Raw genomic sequence first — 18,465 nt, 5'->3', positions numbered from 1 at the left:
AGCTTGTTTTACAAAGAATGAATGGATTTGTTATGAGGAATATTGACAAGAAGCAAGGGTTTGCGATCAGGAAATACCTGTTGACCCAAACCGGACAACATTATAAAAATGTCCTTCGAGCCAGAGTTAAACCAGCGACCTAAGGATACCTGCTAATTGCACATTGAACATCAGCCTACAGTCCTCCGCTCTACCAATTGATCTATCGAAGGGTAAAGAAAGAGACCTGCATTTTAGCGTGTATAATGAGGACGGAGCTGCCGATAAACCAAAGCTTTTTTGACAAAGAATGAATGGATTATTAATGAGGAATATTGATGAGAAGCAAGGGTTGAGCTTGTTTTACAAAGGATGGATGGATTTGTTATGAGGAATATTGATGAGAAGCAAGGGTTGAGCTTGTTTTACAAAGAATGGATGGATTTGTCATGAGGAATATTGACAAGAAGCAAGGGTTTGCGATCAGGAAATACCTGTTGACCCAAACCGGACAACATTATAAAAATGTCCTTCGAGCCGGAGTTGAACCAGCGACCTAAGGATACCTGCTAATTGCACATTGAACATCAGCCTACAGTCCTCCGCTCTACCAACTGAGCTATCGAAGGGTAAAGAAAGAGACCTGCATTTTAGCGTGTATATTGAGGACGGAGCTGCCGATAAACCAAAGCTTTTTTGACAAAGAATGAATGGATTCTTAATGAGGAATATTGATGAGAAGCAAGGGTTGAGCTTGTTTTACAAAGAATGGATGGATTTGTTATGAGGAATATTGATGAGAAGCAAGGGTTGAGCTTGTTTTACAAAGAATGAATGGATTTGTCATGAGGAATATTGACAAGAAGCAAGGGTTTTGCGATCAGGAAATACCTGTTGACCCAAACCGGACAACATTATAAAAATGTCCTTCGAGCCTGAGTTGAACCAGCGACCTAAGGATACCTGCTAATTGCAGATTGAACATCAGCCTACAGTCCTCCGCTCTACCAACTGAGCTATCGAAGGGTAAAGAAAGAGACCTGCATTTTAGCGTGTATATTGAGGACGGAGCTGCCGATAAACCAAAGCTTTTTTGACAAAGAATGAATGGATTCTTAATGAGGAATTTTGATGAGAAGCAAGGGTTGAGCTTGTTTTACAAAGGATGGATGGATTTGTTATGAGGAATATTGATGAGAAGCAAGGGTTGAGCTTGTTTTACAAAGAATGGATGGATTTGTCATGAGGAATATTGACAAGAAGCAAGGGTTTGCGATCAGGAAATACCTGTTGACCCAAACCGGACAACATTATAAAAATATCCTTCGAGCCGGAGTTGAACCAGCGACCTAAGGATACCTGCTAATTGCACATTGAACATCAGCCTACAGTCCTCCGCTCTACCAACTGAGCTATCGAAGGGTAAAGAAAGAGACCTGCATTTTAGCGTGTATATTGAGGACGGAGCTGCCGATAAACCAAAGCTTTTTTGACAAAGAATGAATGGATTCTTAATGAGGAATATTGATGAGAAGCAAGGGTTGAGCTTGTTTTACAAAGAATGGATGGATTTGTTATGAGGAATATTGATGAGAAGCAAGGGTTAAGCTTGTTTTACAAAGAATGAATGGATTTGTCATGAGGAATATTGACAAGAAGCAAGGGTTTGCGATCAGGAAATACCTGTTGACCCAAACCGGACAACATTATAAAAATGTCCTTCGAGCCGGAGTTGAACCAGTGACCTAAGGATACCTGCTAATTGCAGATTGAACATCAGCCTACAGTCCTCCGCTCTACCAACTGAGCTATCGAAGGGTAAAGAAAGAGACCATCATTTAAGCGTGTATATTGAGGACGGAGCTGCCGATAAACCAAAGCTTTTTTGACAAAGAATGAATGGATTCTTAATAAGGAATATCGATGAGAAGCAAGGGTTGAGCTTGTTTTACAAAGGATGGATGGATTTGTTATGAGGAATATTGATGAGAAGCAAGGGTTGAGCTTGTTTTACAAAGAATGAATGGATTTGTCATGAGGAATATTGACAAGAAGCAAGGGTTTTGCGATCAGGAAATACCTGTTGACCCAAACCGGACAACATTATAAAAATGTCCTTCGAGCCTGAGTTGAACCAGCGACCTAAGGATACCTGCTAATTGCAGATTGAACATCAGCCTACAGTCCTCCGCTCTACCAACTGAGCTATCGAAGGGTAAAGAAAGAGACCATCATTTAAGCGTGTATATTGAGGACGGAGCTGCCGATAAACCAAAGCTTTTTTGACAAAGAATGAATGGATTCTTAATGAGGAATATTGATGAGAAGCAAGGGTTGAGCTTGTTTTACAAAGGATGGATGGATTTGTTATGAGGAATATTGATGAGAAGCAAGGGTTGAGCTTGTTTTACAAAGAATGGATGGATTTGTCATGAGGAATATTGACAAGAAGCAAGGGTTTGCGATCAGGAAATACCTGTTGACCCAAACCGGACAACATTATAAAAATGTCCTTCGAGCCGGAGTTGAACCAGCGACCTAAGGATACCTGCTAATTGCACATTGAACATCAGCCTAAAGTCCTCCGCTCTACCAACTGAGCTATCGAAGGGTAAAGAAAGAGACCTGCATTTTAGCGTGTACATTGAAGACGGAGCTGCCGATAAACCAAAGCTTTTTTGACAAAGAATGAATGGATTCTTAATGAGGAATATGGATGAGAAGTAAGGGTTGAGCTTGTTTTACAAGGGATGGATGGATTTGTTATGAGGAATATTGATGAGAAGCAAGGGTTGAGCTTGTTTTACAAAGAATGGATGGATTTGTCATGAGGAATATTGACAAGAAGCAAGGGTTTGCGATCAGGAAATACCTGCTGACCCAAACCGAACAACATTATAATAATGTCCTTCGAGCCGGAGTTGAACCAGCGACCTAAGGATACCTGCTAATTGCAGTTTGAACATCAGCCTACAGTCCTCCGCTCTACCAACTGAGCTATCGAAGGGTAAAGAAAGAGACCTGCATTTTAGCGTGTATATTGAGGACGGAGCTGCCGATAAACCAAAGCTTTTTTGACAAAGAATGAATGGATTCTTAATGAGGAATATTGATGAGAAGCAAGGGTTGAGCTTGTTTTACAAAGGATGGATGGATTTGTTATGAGGAATATTGATGAGAAGCAAGGGTTGAGCTTGTTTTACAAAGAATGGATGGATTTGTCATGAGGAATATTGACAAGAAGCAAGGGTTTGCGATCAGGAAATACTTGTTGACCCAAACCGGACAACATTATTAAAATGTCCTTCGAGCCGGAGTTGAACCAGCGACCTAAGGATACCTGCTTATTGCACATTGAACATCAGCCTACAGTCCTCCGCTCTACCAACTGAGCTATCGAAGGGTAAAGAAAGAGACATGCATTTTAGCGTGTATATTGAGGACTGAGCTGCCGATAAACCAAAGCTTTTTTGACAAAGAATGAATGGATTCTTAATGAGGAATATTGATGAGAAGCAAGGGTTGAGCTTGTTTTAAAAAGGATGGATGGATTTGTTATGAGGAATATTGATGAGAAGCAAGGGTTGAGCTTGTTTTACAAAGAATGGATGGATTTGTCATGAGGAATATTGACAAGAAGCAAGGGTTTGCGATCAGGAAATACCTGTTGACCCAAACCGCACAACATTCTAAAAATGTCCTTCGAGCCGGAGTTGAACCAGCGACCTAAGGATACCTGCTAATTGCACATTGAACATCAGCCTACAGTCCTCCGCTTTACCAACTGAGCTATCGAAGGGTAAAGAAAGAAACCTGCATTTTAGCGTGTATATTGAGGACGGAGCTGCCGATAAACCAAAGCTTTTTTGACAAAGAATGAATGGGTTCTTAATGAGGAATATCGATGAGAAGCAAGGGTTGAGCTTGTTTTACAAAGGATGGATGGATTTGTTATGAGGAATATTGATGAGAAGCAAGGGTTGAGCTTGTTTTACAAAGAATGAATGGATTTGTCATGAGGAATATTGACAAGAAGCAAGGGTTTTGCGATCAGGAAATACCTGTTGACCCAAACCGGACAACATTATAAAAATGTCCTTCGAGCCTGAGTTGAACCAGCGACCTAAGGATACCTGCTAATTGCAGATTGAACATCAGCCTACAGTCCTCCGCTCTACCAACTGAGCTATCGAAGGGTAAAGAAAGAGACCTGCATTTTAGCGTGTATATTGAGGACGGAGCTGCCGATAAACCAAAGCTTTTTTGACAAAGAATGAATGGATTCTTAATGAGGAATTTTGATGAGAAGCAAGGGTTGAGCTTGTTTTACAAAGGATGGATGGATTTGTTATGAGGAATATTGATGAGAAGCAAGGGTTGAGCTTGTTTTACAAAGAATGGATGGATTTGTCATGAGGAATATTGACAAGAAGCAAGGGTTTGCGATCAGGAAATACCTGTTGACCCAAACCGGACAACATTATAAAAATATCCTTCGAGCCGGAGTTGAACCAGCGACCTAAGGATACCTGCTAATTGCACATTGAACATCAGCCTACAGTCCTCCGCTCTACCAACTGAGCTATCGAAGGGTAAAGAAAGAGACCTGCATTTTAGCGTGTATATTGAGGACGGAGCTGCCGATAAACCAAAGCTTTTTTGACAAAGAATGAATGGATTCTTAATGAGGAATATTGATGAGAAGCAAGGGTTGAGCTTGTTTTACAAAGAATGGATGGATTTGTTATGAGGAATATTGATGAGAAGCAAGGGTTAAGCTTGTTTTACAAAGAATGAATGGATTTGTCATGAGGAATATTGACAAGAAGCAAGGGTTTGCGATCAGGAAATACCTGTTGACCCAAACCGGACAACATTATAAAAATGTCCTTCGAGCCGGAGTTGAACCAGTGACCTAAGGATACCTGCTAATTGCAGATTGAACATCAGCCTACAGTCCTCCGCTCTACCAACTGAGCTATCGAAGGGTAAAGAAAGAGACCATCATTTAAGCGTGTATATTGAGGACGGAGCTGCCGATAAACCAAAGCTTTTTTGACAAAGAATGAATGGATTCTTAATAAGGAATATCGATGAGAAGCAAGGGTTGAGCTTGTTTTACAAAGGATGGATGGATTTGTTATGAGGAATATTGATGAGAAGCAAGGGTTGAGCTTGTTTTACAAAGAATGAATGGATTTGTCATGAGGAATATTGACAAGAAGCAAGGGTTTTGCGATCAGGAAATACCTGTTGACCCAAACCGGACAACATTATAAAAATGTCCTTCGAGCCTGAGTTGAACCAGCGACCTAAGGATACCTGCTAATTGCAGATTGAACATCAGCCTACAGTCCTCCGCTCTACCAACTGAGCTATCGAAGGGTAAAGAAAGAGACCATCATTTAAGCGTGTATATTGAGGACGGAGCTGCCGATAAACCAAAGCTTTTTTGACAAAGAATGAATGGATTCTTAATGAGGAATATTGATGAGAAGCAAGGGTTGAGCTTGTTTTACAAAGGATGGATGGATTTGTTATGAGGAATATTGATGAGAAGCAAGGGTTGAGCTTGTTTTACAAAGAATGGATGGATTTGTCATGAGGAATATTGACAATAAGCAAGGGTTTGCGATCAGGAAATACCTGTTGACCCAAACCGGACAACATTATAAAAATGTCCTTCGAGCCGGAGTTGAACCAGCGACCTAAGGATACCTGCTAATTGCACATTGAACATCAGCCTAAAGTCCTCCGCTCTACCAACTGAGCTATCGAAGGGTAAAGAAAGAGACCTGCATTTTAGCGTGTACATTGAAGACGGAGCTGCCGATAAACCAAAGCTTTTTTGACAAAGAATGAATGGATTCTTAATGAGGAATATGGATGAGAAGTAAGGGTTGAGCTTGTTTTACAAAGGATGGATGGATTTGTTATGAGGAATATTGATGAGAAGCAAGGGTTGAGCTTGTTTTACAAAGAATGGATGGATTTGTCATGAGGAATATTGACAAGAAGCAAGGGTTTGCGATCAGGAAATACCTGCTGACCCAAACCGAACAACATTATAATTATGTCCTTCGAGCCGGAGTTGAACCAGCGACCTAAGGATACCTGCTAATTGCAGTTTGAACATCAGCCTACAGTCCTCCGCTCTACCAACTGAGCTATCGAAGGGTAAAGAAAGAGACCTGCATTTTAGCGTGTATATTGAGGACGGAGCTGCCGATAAACCAAAGCTTTTTTGACAAAGAATGAATGGATTCTTAATGAGGAATATTGATGAGAAGCAAGGGTTGAGCTTGTTTTACAAAGGATGGATGGATTTGTTATGAGGAATATTGATGAGAAGCAAGGGTTGAGCTTGTTTTACAAAGAATGGATGGATTTGTCATGAGGAATATTGACAAGAAGCAAGGGTTTGCGATCAGGAAATACTTGTTGACCCAAACCGGACAACATTATTAAAATGTCCTTCGAGCCGGAGTTGAACCAGCGACCTAAGGATACCTGCTTATTGCACATTGAACATCAGCCTACAGTCCTCCGCTCTACCAACTGAGCTATCGAAGGGTAAAGAAAGAGACATGCATTTTAGCGTGTATATTGAGGACTGAGCTGCCGATAAACCAAAGCTTTTTTGACAAAGAATGAATGGATTCTTAATGAGGAATATTGATGAGAAGCAAGGGTTGAGCTTGTTTTAAAAAGGATGGATGGATTTGTTATGAGGAATATTGATGAGAAGCAAGGGTTGAGCTTGTTTTACAAAGAATGGATGGATTTGTCATGAGGAATATTGACAAGAAGCAAGGGTTTGCGATCAGGAAATACCTGTTGACCCAAACCGCACAACATTCTAAAAATGTCCTTCGAGCCGGAGTTGAACCAGCGACCTAAGGATACCTGCTAATTGCACATTGAACATCAGCCTACAGTCCTCCGCTCTACCAACTGAGCTATCGAAGGGTAAAGAAAGAAACCTGCATTTTAGCGTGTATATTGAGGATGGAGCTGACAATAAACCAAGGCTTGTTTGACAAAGAATGAATGGATTCTTAATGGGGAATATTGATGAGAAGCAAGGGTTGAGCTTGTTTTACAAAGGATGGATGGATTTGTTATGAGGAATATTGATGAGAAGCAAGGGTTGAGCTTGTTTTACAAAGAATGGATGGATTTGTCATGAGGAATATTGACAAGAAGCAAGGGTTTGCGATCAGGAAATACCTGTTGACCCAAACCGGACAACATTATAAAAATGTCCTTCGAGCCGGAGTTGAACCAGCGACCTAAGGATACCTGCTAATTGCAGATTAAACATCAGCTTACAGTCCTCCGCTCTACCAACGGAGCTATCGAAGGGTAAAGAAAGAGACCTGCATTTTAGCGTGTATATTGAGGACGGAGCTGCCGATAAACCAAAGCTTTTTTGACAAAGAATGAATGGATTCTTAATGAGGAATATTGATGAGAAGCAAGGGTTGAGCTTGTTTTACAAAGGTTGGATGGATTTGTTATGAGGAATATTGATGAGAAGCAAGGGTTGAGCTTGTTTTACAAAGAATGGATGGATTTGTCATGAGGAATATTGACAAGAAGCAAGGGTTTGCGATCAGGAAATACCTGTTGACCCAAACCGGACAACATTATGAAAATGTCCTTCGAGCCGGAGTTGAACCAGCGACCTAAGGATACCTGCTAATTGCACATTGAACATCAGCCTACAGTCCTCCGCTCTACCAACTGAGCTATCGAAGGGTAAAGAAAGAGACCGGCATTTTAGCGTGTATATTGAGGACGGAGCTGCCGATAAACCAAAGCTTTTTTGACAAAGAATGAATGGATTCTTAATGAGGAATATCGATGAGAAGCAAGGGTTGAGCTTGTTTTACAAAGGATGGATGGATTTGTTATGAGGAATATTGATGAGAAGCAAGGGTTGAGCTTGTTTTACAAAGAATGAATGGATTTGTCATGAGGAATATTGACAAGAAGCAAGGGTTTGCGATCAGGAAATACCTGTTGACCCAAACCGGACAACATTATAAAAATGTCCTTCGAGCCGGAGTTTAACCAGCGACCTAAGGATACCTGCTAATTGCAGATTGAACATCAGCCTACAGTCCTCCGCTCTACCAACTGAGCTATCGAAGGGTAAAGAAAGAGACTTGCATTTTAGCGTGTATATTGAGGACGGAGCTGCCGATAAACCAAAGCTTTTTTGACAAAGAATGAATGGATTCTTAATGAGGAATATTGATGAGAAGCAAGGGTTGAGCTTGTTTTACACAGGATGGATGGATTTGTTATTAGGAATATTGATGAGAAGCAAGGGTTGAGATTGTTTTACAAAGAATGGATGGATTTGTCATGAGGAATATTGACAAGATGCAAGGGTTTGTGATCAGGAAATACCTGTTGACCCAAACCGGACAACATTATAAAAATGTCCTTCGAGCCAGAGTTGAACCAGCGACCTAAGGATACCTGCTAATTGCAGATTGAACATCAGCCTACAGTCCTCCGCTCTACCAACTGAGCTATCGAAGGGTAAAGAAAGAAACCTGCATTTTAGCGTGTATATTGAGGACGACGCTGCCGATAAACCAAAGCTTTTTTGACAAAGAATGAATGGATTCTTAATGAGGAATATTGATGAGAAGCAAGGGTTGAGCTTGTTTTACAAAGGATGGATGGATTTGTTATGAGGAATATTGATTAGAAGCAAGGGTTGAGCTTGTTTTACAAAGAATGGATGGATTTGTCATGAGGAATATTGACAAGAAGCAAGGGTTTGCGATCAGGAAATACCTGTTGACCCAAACCGGACAACATTATAAAAATGTCCTTCGAGCCGGAGTTGAACCAGCGACCTAAGGATACCTGCTACTTGCACATTGAACATCAGCCTACAGTCCTCCGCTCTACCAACTGAGCTATCGAAGGGTAAAGAAAGAAACCTGCATTTTAGCGTGTATATTGAGGACGACGCTGCCGATAAACCAAAGCTTTTTTGACAAAGAATGAATGGATTCTTAATGAGGAATATTGATGAGAAGCAAGGGTTGAGCTTGTTTTACAAAGGATGGATGGATTTGTTATGAGGAATATTGGTTAGAAGCAAGGGTTGAGCTTGTTTTACAAAGAATGGATGGATTTGTCATGAGGAATATTGACAAGAAGCAAGGGTTTGCGATCAGGAAATACCTGTTGACCCAAACCGGACAACATTATAAAAATGTCCTTCGAGCCGGAGTTGAACCAGCGACCTAAGGATACCTGCTAATTGCACATTGAACATCAGCCTACAGTCCTCCGCTCTACCAACTGAGCTATCGAAGGGTAAAGAAAGAGACTTGCATTTTAGCGTGTATATTGAGGACGGAGCTGCCGATAAACCAAAGCTTTTTTGACAAAGAATGAATGGATTCTTAATGAGGAATATCGATGAGAAGCAAGGGTTGAGCTTGTTTTACAAAGGATGGATGGATTTGTTATGAGGAATATTGATGAGAAGCAAGGGTTGAGCTTGTTTTACAAAGAATGAATGGATTTGTCATGAGGAATATTGACAAGAAGCAAGGGTTTGCGATCAGGAAATACCTGTTGACCCAAACCGGACAACATTATAAAAATGTCCTTCGAGCCGGAGTTGAACCAGCGACCTAAGGATACCTGCTAATTGCACATTGAACATCAGCCTACAGTCCTCCGCTCTACCAACTGAGCTATCGAAGGGTAAAGAAAGAAACCTGCATTTTAGCGTGTATATTGAGGACGACGCTGCCGATAAACCAAAGCTTTTTTGACAAAGAATGAATGGATTCTTAATGAGGAATATTGATGAGAAGCAAGGGTTGAGCTTGTTTTACAAAGGATGGATGGATTTGTTATGAGGAATATTGGTTAGAAGCAAGGGTTGAGCTTGTTTTACAAAGAATGGATGGATTTGTCATGAGGAATATTGACAAGAAGCAAGGGTTTGCGATCAGGAAATACCTGTTGACCCAAACCGGACAACATTATAAAAATGTCCTTCGAGCCGGAGTTGAACCAGCGACCTAAGGATACCTGCTAATTGCACATTGAACATCAGCCTACAGTCCTCCGCTCTACCAACTGAGCTATCGAAGGGTAAAGAAAGAGACTTGCATTTTAGCGTGTATATTGAGGACGGAGCTGCCGATAAACCAAAGCTTTTTTGACAAAGAATGAATGGATTCTTAATGAGGAATATCGATGAGAAGCAAGGGTTGAGCTTGTTTTACAAAGGATGGATGGATTTGTTATGAGGAATATTGATGAGAAGCAAGGGTTGAGCTTGTTTTACAAAGAATGAATGGATTTGTCATGAGGAATATTGACAAGAAGCAAGGGTTTGCGATCAGGAAATACCTGTTGACCCAAACCGGACAACATTCTAAAAATGTCCTTCGAGCCGGAGTTGAACCAGCGACCTAAGGATACCTGCTAATTGCAGATTAAACATCAGCCTACAGTCCTCCGCTCTACCAACTGAGCTATCGAAGGGTAAAGAAAGAGACCTGCATTTTAACGTGTATATTGAGGACGGAGCTGCCGATAAACCAAAGCTTTTTTGACAAAGAATGAATGGATTCTTAATGAGGAATATTGATGAGAAGCAAGGGTTGAGCTTGTTTTACAAAGAATGAATGGATTTGTTATGAGGAATATTGACAAGAAGCAAGGGTTTGCGATCAGGAAATACCTGTTGACCCAAACCGGACAACATTATAAAAATGTCCTTCGAGCCAGAGTTAAACCAGCGACCTAAGGATACCTGCTAATTGCACATTGAACATCAGCCTACAGTCCTCCGCTCTACCAATTGAGCTATCGAAGGGTAAAGAAAGAGACCTGCATTTTAGCGTGTATATTGAGGACGGAGCTGCCGATAAACCAAAGCTTTTTTGACAAAGAATGAATGGATTCTTAATGAGGAATATTGATGAGAAGCAAGGGTTGAGCTTGTTTTACAAAGGATGGATGGATTTGTTATGAGGAATATTGATGAGAAGCAAGGGTTGAGCTTGTTTTACAAAGAATGGATGGATTTGTCATGAGGAATATTGACAAGAAGCAAGGGTTTGCGATCAGGAAATACCTGTTGACCCAAACCGGACAACATTATAAAAATGTCCTTCGAGCCGGAGTTGAACCAGCGACCTAAGGATACCTGCTAATTGCACATTGAACATCAGCCTACAGTCCTCCGCTCTACCAACTGAGCTATCGAAGGGTAAAGAAAGAGACCTGCATTTTAGCGTGTATATTGAGGACGGAGCTGCCGATAAACCAAAGCTTTTTTGACAAAGAATGAATGGATTCTTAATGAGGAATATTGATGAGAAGCAAGGGTTGAGCTTGTTTTACAAAGAATGGATGGATTTGTTATGAGGAATATTGATGAGAAGCAAGGGTTGAGCTTGTTTTACAAAGAATGAATGGATTTGTCATGAGGAATATTGACAAGAAGCAAGGGTTTGCGATCAGGAAATACCTGTTGACCCAAACCGGACAACATTATAAAAATTCCCTTCGAGCCGGAGTTGAACCAGTGACCTAAGGATACCTGCTAATTGCAGATTGAACATCAGCCTACAGTCCTCCGCTCTACCAACTGAGCTATCGAAGGGTAAAGAAAGAGACCTGCATTTTAGCGTGTATATTGAGGACGGAGCTGCCGATAAACCAAAGCTTTTTTGACAAAGAATGAATGGATTCTTAATGAGGAATATCGATGAGAAGCAAGGGTTGAGCTTGTTTTACAAAGGATGGATGGATTTGTTATGAGGAATATTGATGAGAAGCAAGGGTTGAGCTTGTTTTACAAAGAATGAATGGATTTGTCATGAGGAATATTGACAAGAAGCAAGGGTTTTGCGATCAGGAAATACCTGTTGACCCAAACCGGACAACATTATAAAAATGTCCTTCGAGCCTGAGTTGAACCAGCGACCTAAGGATACCTGCTAATTGCAGATTGAACATCAGCCTACAGTCCTCCGCTCTACCAACTGAGCTATCGAAGGGTAAAGAAAGAGACCATCATTTAAGCGTGTATATTGAGGACGGAGCTGCCGATAAACCAAAGCTTTTTTGACAAAGAATGAATGGATTCTTAATGAGGAATATTGATGAGAAGCAAGGGTTGAGCTTGTTTTACACAGGATGGATGGATTTGTTATTAGGAATATTGATGAGAAGCAAGGGTTGAGATTGTTTTACAAAGAATGGATGGATTTGTCATGAGGAATATTGACAAGATGCAAGGGTTTGTGATCAGGAAATACCTGTTGACCCAAACCGGACAACATTATAAAAATGTCCTTCGAGCCAGAGTTGAACCAGCGACCTAAGGATACCTGCTAATTGCAGATTGAACATCAGCCTACAGTCCTCCGCTCTACCAACTGAGCTATCGAAGGGTAAAGAAAGAAACCTGCATTTTAGCGTGTATATTGAGGACGACGCTGCCGATAAACCAAAGCTTTTTTGACAAAGAATGAATGGATTCTTAATGAGGAATATTGATGAGAAGCAAGGGTTGAGCTTGTTTTACAAAGGATGGATGGATTTGTTATGAGGAATATTGATTAGAAGCAAGGGTTGAGCTTGTTTTACAAAGAATGGATGGATTTGTCATGAGGAATATTGACAAGAAGCAAGGGTTTGCGATCAGGAAATACCTGTTGACCCAAACCGGACAACATTATAAAAATGTCCTTCGAGCCGGAGTTGAACCAGCGACCTAAGGATACCTGCTAATTGCACATTGAACATCAGCCTACAGTCCTCCGCTCTACCAACTGAGCTATCGAAGGGTAAAGAAAGAAACCTGCATTTTAGCGTGTATATTGAGGACGACGCTGCCGATAAACCAAAGCTTTTTTGACAAAGAATGAATGGATTCTTAATGAGGAATATTGATGAGAAGCAAGGGTTGAGCTTGTTTTACAAAGGATGGATGGATTTGTTATGAGGAATATTGGTTAGAAGCAAGGGTTGAGCTTGTTTTACAAAGAATGGATGGATTTGTCATGAGGAATATTGACAAGAAGCAAGGGTTTGCGATCAGGAAATACCTGTTGACCCAAACCGGACAACATTATAAAAATGTCCTTCGAGCCGGAGTTGAACCAGCGACCTAAGGATACCTGCTAATTGCACATTGAACATCAGCCTACAGTCCTCCGCTCTACCAACTGAGCTATCGAAGGGTAAAGAAAGAGACTTGCATTTTAGCGTGTATATTGAGGACGGAGCTGCCGATAAACCAAAGCTTTTTTGACAAAGAATGAATGGATTCTTAATGAGGAATATCGATGAGAAGCAAGGGTTGAGCTTGTTTTACAAAGGATGGATGGATTTGTTATGAGGAATATTGATGAGAAGCAAGGGTTGAGCTTGTTTTACAAAGAATGAATGGATTTGTCATGAGGAATATTGACAAGAAGCAAGGGTTTGCGATCAGGAAATACCTGTTGACCCAAACCGGACAACATTATAAAAATGTCCTTCGAGCCGGAGTTGAACCAGCGACCTAAGGATACCTGCTAATTGCACATTGAACATCAGCCTACAGTCCTCCGCTCTACCAACTGAGCTATCGAAGGGTAAAGAAAGAAACCTGCATTTTAGCGTGTATATTGAGGACGACGCTGCCGATAAACCAAAGCTTTTTTGACAAAGAATGAATGGATTCTTAATGAGGAATATTGATGAGAAGCAAGGGTTGAGCTTGTTTTACAAAGGATGGATGGATTTGTTATGAGGAATATTGGTTAGAAGCAAGGGTTGAGCTTGTTTTACAAAGAATGGATGGATTTGTCATGAGGAATATTGACAAGAAGCAAGGGTTTGCGATCAGGAAATACCTGTTGACCCAAACCGGACAACATTATAAAAATGTCCTTCGAGCCGGAGTTGAACCAGCGACCTAAGGATACCTGCTAATTGCACATTGAACATCAGCCTACAGTCCTCCGCTCTACCAACTGAGCTATCGAAGGGTAAAGAAAGAGACTTGCATTTTAGCGTGTATATTGAGGACGGAGCTGCCGATAAACCAAAGCTTTTTTGACAAAGAATGAATGGATTCTTAATGAGGAATATCGATGAGAAGCAAGGGTTGAGCTTGTTTTACAAAGGATGGATGGATTTGTTATGAGGAATATTGATGAGAAGCAAGGGTTGAGCTTGTTTTACAAAGAATGAATGGATTTGTCATGAGGAATATTGACAAGAAGCAAGGGTTTGCGATCAGGAAATACCTGTTGACCCAAACCGGACAACATTCTAAAAATGTCCTTCGAGCCGGAGTTGAACCAGCGACCTAAGGATACCTGCTAATTGCAGATTAAACATCAGCCTACAGTCCTCCGCTCTACCAACTGAGCTATCGAAGGGTAAAGAAAGAGACCTGCATTTTAACGTGTATATTGAGGACGGAGCTGCCGATAAACCAAAGCTTTTTTGACAAAGAATGAATGGATTCTTAATGAGGAATATTGATGAGAAGCAAGGGTTGAGCTTGTTTTACAAAGAATGAATGGATTTGTTATGAGGAATATTGACAAGAAGCAAGGGTTTGCGATCAGGAAATACCTGTTGACCCAAACCGGACAACATTATAAAAATGTCCTTCGAGCCAGAGTTAAACCAGCGACCTAAGGATACCTGCTAATTGCACATTGAACATCAGCCTACAGTCCTCCGCTCTACCAATTGAGCTATCGAAGGGTAAAGAAAGAGACCTGCATTTTAGCGTGTATATTGAGGACGGAGCTGCCGATAAACCAAAGCTTTTTTGACAAAGAATGAATGGATTCTTAATGAGGAATATTGATGAGAAGCAAGGGTTGAGCTTGTTTTACAAAGGATGGATGGATTTGTTATGAGGAATATTGATGAGAAGCAAGGGTTGAGCTTGTTTTACAAAGAATGGATGGATTTGTCATGAGGAATATTGACAAGAAGCAAGGGTTTGCGATCAGGAAATACCTGTTGACCCAAACCGGACAACATTATAAAAATGTCCTTCGAGCCGGAGTTGAACCAGCGACCTAAGGATACCTGCTAATTGCACATTGAACATCAGCCTACAGTCCTCCGCTCTACCAACTGAGCTATCGAAGGGTAAAGAAAGAGACCTGCATTTTAGCGTGTATATTGAGGACGGAGCTGCCGATAAACCAAAGCTTTTTTGACAAAGAATGAATGGATTCTTAATGAGGAATATTGATGAGAAGCAAGGGTTGAGCTTGTTTTACAAAGAATGGATGGATTTGTTATGAGGAATATTGATGAGAAGCAAGGGTTGAGCTTGTTTTACAAAGAATGAATGGATTTGTCATGAGGAATATTGACAAGAAGCAAGGGTTTGCGATCAGGAAATACCTGTTGACCCAAACCGGACAACATTATAAAAATTCCCTTCGAGCCGGAGTTGAACCAGTGACCTAAGGATACCTGCTAATTGCAGATTGAACATCAGCCTACAGTCCTCCGCTCTACCAACTGAGCTATCGAAGGGTAAAGAAAGAGACCTGCATTTTAGCGTGTATATTGAGGACGGAGCTGCCGATAAACCAAAGCTTTTTTGACAAAGAATGAATGGATTCTTAATGAGGAATATCGATGAGAAGCAAGGGTTGAGCTTGTTTTACAAAGGATGGATGGATTTGTTATGAGGAATATTGATGAGAAGCAAGGGTTGAGCTTGTTTTACAAAGAATGAATGGATTTGTCATGAGGAATATTGACAAGAAGCAAGGGTTTTGCGATCAGGAAATACCTGTTGACCCAAACCGGACAACATTATAAAAATGTCCTTCGAGCCTGAGTTGAACCAGCGACCTAAGGATACCTGCTAATTGCAGATTGAACATCAGCCTACAGTCCTCCGCTCTACCAACTGAGCTATCGAAGGGTAAAGAAAGAGACCATCATTTAAGCGTGTATATTGAGGACGGAGCTGCCGATAAACCAAAGCTTTTTTGACAAAGAATGAATGGATTCTTAATGAGGAATATTGATGAGAAGCAAGGGTTGAGCTTGTTTTACAAAGGATGGATGGATTTGTTATGAGGAATATTGATGAGAAGCAAGGGTTGAGCTTGTTTTACAAAGAATGGATGGATTTGTCATGAGGAATATTGACAAGAAGCAAAGGTTTGCGATAAGGAAATACCTGTTGACCCAAACCGGACAACATTATAAAAATGTCCTTCGAGCCGGAGTTGAACCAGCGACCTAAGGATACCTGCTAATTGCACATTGAACATCAGCCTGAAGTCCTCCGCTCTACCAACTGAGCTATCGAAGGGTAAAGAAAGAGACCTGCATTATAGTGTACATTGAAGACGGAGCTGCCGATAAACCAAAGCTTTTTTGACAAAGAATGAATGGATTCTTAATGAGGAATATGGATGAGAAGTAAGGGTTGAGTTTGTTTTACAAAGGATGGATGGATTTGTTATGAGGAATATTGATGAGAAGCAAGGGTTGAGCTTGTTTTACAAAGAATGGATGGATTTGTCATGAGGAATATTGACAAGAAGCAAGGGTTTGCGATCAGGAAATACCTGCTGACCCAAACCGAACAACATTATAATAATGTCCTTCGAGCCGGAGTTGAACCAGCGACCTAAGGATACCTGCTAATTGCAGATTGAACATCAGCCTACAGTCCTCCGCTCTACCAACTGAGCTATCGAAGGGTAAAGAAAGAGACCATCATTTAAGCGTGTATATTGAGGACGGAGCTGCCGATAAACCAAAGCTTTTTTGACAAAGAATGAATGGATTCTTAATGAGGAATATTGATGAGAAGCAAGGGTTGAGCTTGTTTTACAAAGGATGGATGGATTTGTTATGAGGAATATTGATGAGAAGCAAGGGTTGAGCTTGTTTTACAAAGAATGGATGGATTTGTCATGAGGAATATTGACAAGAAGCAAAGGTTTGCGATCAGGAAATACCTGTTGACCCAAACCGGACAACATTATAAAAATGTCCTTCGAGCCGGAGTTGAACCAGCGACCTAAGGATACCTGCTAATTGCAGATTGAACATCAGCCTGAAGTCCTCCGCTCTACCAACTGAGCTATCGAAGGGTAAAGAAAGAGACCTGCATTTTAGCGTGTACATTGAAGACGGAGCTGCCGATAAACCAAAGCTTTTTTGACAAAGAATGAATGGATTCTTAATGAGGAATATGGATGAGAAGTAAGGGTTGAGTTTGTTTTACAAAGGATGGATGGATTTGTTATGAGGAATATTGATGAGAAGCAAGGGTTGAGCTTGTTTTACAAAGAATGGATGGATTTGTCATGAGGAATATTGACAAGAAGCAAGGGTTTGCGATCAGGAAATACCTGCTGACACAAACCGAACAACATTATAATAATGTCCTTCGAGCCGGAGTTGAACCAGCGACCTAAGGATACCTGCTAATTGCAGTTTGAACATCAGCCTACAGTCCTCCGCTCTACCAACTGAGCTATCGAAGTGTAAAGAAAGTGACCTGCATTTTAGCGTGTACATTGAAGACGGAGCTGCCGATAAACCAAAGCTTTTTTGACAAAGAATGAATGGATTCTTAATGAGGAATATGGATGAGAAGTAAGGGTTGAGCTTGTTTTACAAAGGATGGATGGATTTGTTATGAGGAATATTGATGAGAAGCAAGGGTTGAGCTTGTTTTACAAAGAATGGATGGATTTGTCATGAGGAATATTGACAAGAAGCAAGGGTTTGCGATCAGGAAATACCTGCTGACCCAAACCGAACAACATTATAATAATGTCCTTCGAGCCGGAGTTGAACCAGCGACCTAAAGATACCTGCTAATTGCAGTTTGAACATCAGCCTACAGTCCTCCGCTCTACCAACTGAGCTATCGAAGGGTAAAGAAAGAGACCTGCATTTTAGCGTGTATATTGAGGACGGAGCTGCCGATAAACCAAAGCTTTTTTGACAAAGAATGAATGGATTCTTAATGAGGAATATTGATGAGAAGCATGGGTTGAGCTTGTTTTACAAAGGATGGATGGATTTGTTATGAGGAATATTGATGAGAAGCAAGGGTTGAGCTTGTTTTACAAAGAATGGATGGATTTGTCATGAGGAATATTGACAAGAAGCAAGGGTTTGCGATCAGGAAATACTTGTTGACCCAAACCGGACAACATTATTAAAATGTCCTTCGAGCCGGAGTTGAACCAGCGACCTAAGGATACCTGCTTATTGCACATTGAACATCAGCCTACAGTCCTCCGCTCTACCAACTGAGCTATCGAAGGGTAAAGAAAGAGACCTGCATTTTAGCGTGTATATTGAGGACTGAGCTGCCGATAAACCAAAGCTTTTTTGACAAAGAATGAATGGATTCTTAATGAGGAATATTGATGAGAAGCAAGGGTTGAGCTTGTTTTACAAAGGATGGATGGATTTGTTATG

General features: G+C 40.9%; 23 non-coding genes across 23 annotated transcripts; all 23 read right to left on the bottom strand.

Annotated features, from left to right (window-relative positions):
- Positions 1–507: 507 nt before the first annotated feature.
- trnay-gua (transfer RNA tyrosine (anticodon GUA)) lies at positions 508–608 on the bottom strand. Its single transcript has 2 exons — positions 572–608; positions 508–543 (listed from the first exon to the last, which is right to left on the bottom strand). It is a non-coding gene; the product is annotated as a tRNA-Tyr (tRNA).
- A 692-nt stretch (positions 609–1,300) lies between these two features.
- trnay-gua (transfer RNA tyrosine (anticodon GUA)) lies at positions 1,301–1,401 on the bottom strand. Its single transcript has 2 exons — positions 1,365–1,401; positions 1,301–1,336 (listed from the first exon to the last, which is right to left on the bottom strand). It is a non-coding gene; the product is annotated as a tRNA-Tyr (tRNA).
- Positions 1,402–2,885: 1,484 nt separating this feature from the next.
- Positions 2,886–2,986, bottom strand: trnay-gua (transfer RNA tyrosine (anticodon GUA)). The gene is made up of 2 exons: positions 2,950–2,986; positions 2,886–2,921 (listed from the first exon to the last, which is right to left on the bottom strand). It is a non-coding gene; the product is annotated as a tRNA-Tyr (tRNA).
- Positions 2,987–3,281: 295 nt separating this feature from the next.
- Positions 3,282–3,382, bottom strand: trnay-gua (transfer RNA tyrosine (anticodon GUA)). Its single transcript has 2 exons — positions 3,346–3,382; positions 3,282–3,317 (listed from the first exon to the last, which is right to left on the bottom strand). It is a non-coding gene; the product is annotated as a tRNA-Tyr (tRNA).
- A 1,088-nt stretch (positions 3,383–4,470) lies between these two features.
- Positions 4,471–4,571, bottom strand: trnay-gua (transfer RNA tyrosine (anticodon GUA)). The gene is made up of 2 exons: positions 4,535–4,571; positions 4,471–4,506 (listed from the first exon to the last, which is right to left on the bottom strand). It is a non-coding gene; the product is annotated as a tRNA-Tyr (tRNA).
- Positions 4,572–6,055: 1,484 nt separating this feature from the next.
- trnay-gua (transfer RNA tyrosine (anticodon GUA)) lies at positions 6,056–6,156 on the bottom strand. The gene is made up of 2 exons: positions 6,120–6,156; positions 6,056–6,091 (listed from the first exon to the last, which is right to left on the bottom strand). It is a non-coding gene; the product is annotated as a tRNA-Tyr (tRNA).
- Positions 6,157–6,451: 295 nt separating this feature from the next.
- trnay-gua (transfer RNA tyrosine (anticodon GUA)) lies at positions 6,452–6,552 on the bottom strand. The gene is made up of 2 exons: positions 6,516–6,552; positions 6,452–6,487 (listed from the first exon to the last, which is right to left on the bottom strand). It is a non-coding gene; the product is annotated as a tRNA-Tyr (tRNA).
- Positions 6,553–6,847: 295 nt separating this feature from the next.
- On the bottom strand, positions 6,848–6,948 carry trnay-gua (transfer RNA tyrosine (anticodon GUA)). The gene is made up of 2 exons: positions 6,912–6,948; positions 6,848–6,883 (listed from the first exon to the last, which is right to left on the bottom strand). It is a non-coding gene; the product is annotated as a tRNA-Tyr (tRNA).
- Positions 6,949–7,639: 691 nt separating this feature from the next.
- On the bottom strand, positions 7,640–7,740 carry trnay-gua (transfer RNA tyrosine (anticodon GUA)). Its single transcript has 2 exons — positions 7,704–7,740; positions 7,640–7,675 (listed from the first exon to the last, which is right to left on the bottom strand). It is a non-coding gene; the product is annotated as a tRNA-Tyr (tRNA).
- A 1,087-nt stretch (positions 7,741–8,827) lies between these two features.
- Positions 8,828–8,928, bottom strand: trnay-gua (transfer RNA tyrosine (anticodon GUA)). Its single transcript has 2 exons — positions 8,892–8,928; positions 8,828–8,863 (listed from the first exon to the last, which is right to left on the bottom strand). It is a non-coding gene; the product is annotated as a tRNA-Tyr (tRNA).
- A 295-nt stretch (positions 8,929–9,223) lies between these two features.
- On the bottom strand, positions 9,224–9,324 carry trnay-gua (transfer RNA tyrosine (anticodon GUA)). The gene is made up of 2 exons: positions 9,288–9,324; positions 9,224–9,259 (listed from the first exon to the last, which is right to left on the bottom strand). It is a non-coding gene; the product is annotated as a tRNA-Tyr (tRNA).
- Positions 9,325–9,619: 295 nt separating this feature from the next.
- Positions 9,620–9,720, bottom strand: trnay-gua (transfer RNA tyrosine (anticodon GUA)). The gene is made up of 2 exons: positions 9,684–9,720; positions 9,620–9,655 (listed from the first exon to the last, which is right to left on the bottom strand). It is a non-coding gene; the product is annotated as a tRNA-Tyr (tRNA).
- Positions 9,721–10,015: 295 nt separating this feature from the next.
- Positions 10,016–10,116, bottom strand: trnay-gua (transfer RNA tyrosine (anticodon GUA)). The gene is made up of 2 exons: positions 10,080–10,116; positions 10,016–10,051 (listed from the first exon to the last, which is right to left on the bottom strand). It is a non-coding gene; the product is annotated as a tRNA-Tyr (tRNA).
- Positions 10,117–10,411: 295 nt separating this feature from the next.
- trnay-gua (transfer RNA tyrosine (anticodon GUA)) lies at positions 10,412–10,512 on the bottom strand. The gene is made up of 2 exons: positions 10,476–10,512; positions 10,412–10,447 (listed from the first exon to the last, which is right to left on the bottom strand). It is a non-coding gene; the product is annotated as a tRNA-Tyr (tRNA).
- A 629-nt stretch (positions 10,513–11,141) lies between these two features.
- trnay-gua (transfer RNA tyrosine (anticodon GUA)) lies at positions 11,142–11,242 on the bottom strand. Its single transcript has 2 exons — positions 11,206–11,242; positions 11,142–11,177 (listed from the first exon to the last, which is right to left on the bottom strand). It is a non-coding gene; the product is annotated as a tRNA-Tyr (tRNA).
- Positions 11,243–12,726: 1,484 nt separating this feature from the next.
- trnay-gua (transfer RNA tyrosine (anticodon GUA)) lies at positions 12,727–12,827 on the bottom strand. The gene is made up of 2 exons: positions 12,791–12,827; positions 12,727–12,762 (listed from the first exon to the last, which is right to left on the bottom strand). It is a non-coding gene; the product is annotated as a tRNA-Tyr (tRNA).
- A 295-nt stretch (positions 12,828–13,122) lies between these two features.
- Positions 13,123–13,223, bottom strand: trnay-gua (transfer RNA tyrosine (anticodon GUA)). Its single transcript has 2 exons — positions 13,187–13,223; positions 13,123–13,158 (listed from the first exon to the last, which is right to left on the bottom strand). It is a non-coding gene; the product is annotated as a tRNA-Tyr (tRNA).
- A 295-nt stretch (positions 13,224–13,518) lies between these two features.
- On the bottom strand, positions 13,519–13,619 carry trnay-gua (transfer RNA tyrosine (anticodon GUA)). The gene is made up of 2 exons: positions 13,583–13,619; positions 13,519–13,554 (listed from the first exon to the last, which is right to left on the bottom strand). It is a non-coding gene; the product is annotated as a tRNA-Tyr (tRNA).
- Positions 13,620–13,914: 295 nt separating this feature from the next.
- On the bottom strand, positions 13,915–14,015 carry trnay-gua (transfer RNA tyrosine (anticodon GUA)). Its single transcript has 2 exons — positions 13,979–14,015; positions 13,915–13,950 (listed from the first exon to the last, which is right to left on the bottom strand). It is a non-coding gene; the product is annotated as a tRNA-Tyr (tRNA).
- Positions 14,016–14,310: 295 nt separating this feature from the next.
- trnay-gua (transfer RNA tyrosine (anticodon GUA)) lies at positions 14,311–14,411 on the bottom strand. The gene is made up of 2 exons: positions 14,375–14,411; positions 14,311–14,346 (listed from the first exon to the last, which is right to left on the bottom strand). It is a non-coding gene; the product is annotated as a tRNA-Tyr (tRNA).
- A 629-nt stretch (positions 14,412–15,040) lies between these two features.
- On the bottom strand, positions 15,041–15,141 carry trnay-gua (transfer RNA tyrosine (anticodon GUA)). Its single transcript has 2 exons — positions 15,105–15,141; positions 15,041–15,076 (listed from the first exon to the last, which is right to left on the bottom strand). It is a non-coding gene; the product is annotated as a tRNA-Tyr (tRNA).
- A 1,482-nt stretch (positions 15,142–16,623) lies between these two features.
- trnay-gua (transfer RNA tyrosine (anticodon GUA)) lies at positions 16,624–16,724 on the bottom strand. Its single transcript has 2 exons — positions 16,688–16,724; positions 16,624–16,659 (listed from the first exon to the last, which is right to left on the bottom strand). It is a non-coding gene; the product is annotated as a tRNA-Tyr (tRNA).
- A 1,483-nt stretch (positions 16,725–18,207) lies between these two features.
- trnay-gua (transfer RNA tyrosine (anticodon GUA)) lies at positions 18,208–18,308 on the bottom strand. Its single transcript has 2 exons — positions 18,272–18,308; positions 18,208–18,243 (listed from the first exon to the last, which is right to left on the bottom strand). It is a non-coding gene; the product is annotated as a tRNA-Tyr (tRNA).
- Between the last annotated feature and the right edge of the window lie 157 nt (positions 18,309–18,465).

The sequence above is a fragment of the Gasterosteus aculeatus genome, chromosome 12 (genome assembly GCF_964276395.1).
Source record: "Gasterosteus aculeatus chromosome 12, fGasAcu3.hap1.1, whole genome shotgun sequence".
NCBI lineage: Eukaryota > Metazoa > Chordata > Actinopteri > Perciformes > Gasterosteidae > Gasterosteus > Gasterosteus aculeatus.
Note: the sequence above shows the minus strand (reverse complement) of the source record. Positions and strands in the feature narration are given on the sequence as shown.